This window comes from Frankliniella occidentalis, unplaced genomic scaffold, assembly GCF_000697945.3.
Source record: "Frankliniella occidentalis isolate FOCC.00 unplaced genomic scaffold, Focc_3.1 Scaffold92, whole genome shotgun sequence".
NCBI classification, from domain to species: domain Eukaryota; kingdom Metazoa; phylum Arthropoda; class Insecta; order Thysanoptera; family Thripidae; genus Frankliniella; species Frankliniella occidentalis.
The window spans coordinates 237,623-238,383 of NW_026267221.1; positions in this window are offsets into that span (position 1 = coordinate 237,623).

Below are 761 nucleotides of genomic sequence, written 5' to 3' on the forward strand. Positions count from 1 at the left end.
CACCCCCATCCCCCACCACCACCCAACGGACCGGACGCGAACCGGTTCAAGCCCCTCTCGCGGAAAGGGTTCATGCCGCACAGGCTTTAGCCGCTCACCCCCTCTCCCTCCTCTCCCCCGCTGAGCTGACACGCTAGTTCACCCCTTCCCCCGCACCCCTAGGATTTGTGCCTACACCTTGAAAACCGCTTCTCTGTCCAATTACTGAAGATATTCAATTCAGCTCATTGTACCAGTCTGAATGAAAACCAAATTTGCCACCGAGGTAAGGTAAGATCTGGTCACTGCAACTGAAACAAGAATAGTCTTCTGGGCTATAACACTAAATGTACTTAATAGAATATGCGAAATAGTTTTCATGTGGATTGTATGCTCAATTTCCCTACGACAACAGTTCATAATTCGAGAACTGGTTTTTGTGGGCGTAATCCCGCACCGCGTCAGCGTCAGCAGGGAAGACCTGTCCGCTCCGGACGAAATAATCTAGGAAATTCTTGATGAGTGGGGCCTGCTCGGGCCTGCTCAATCATCACGTTTCCTTCAGATAAGGGATGGGAGGTACTCTCCTCTACCGGTGTACTTAATTAAATAAACAACATACACTTTCATTCTAGCACACGCCTGAATAGATTTTCATATTATGACTCCAGCAGCTGCACAACCTAAACCATTTCACCAAAAGTGCAGTGATGATGGGGTATAGGAGAGTCGACTCGACTCACTCAGTATGTAATTGCGAGAAGGTGCTCCTGAAAAAGCCC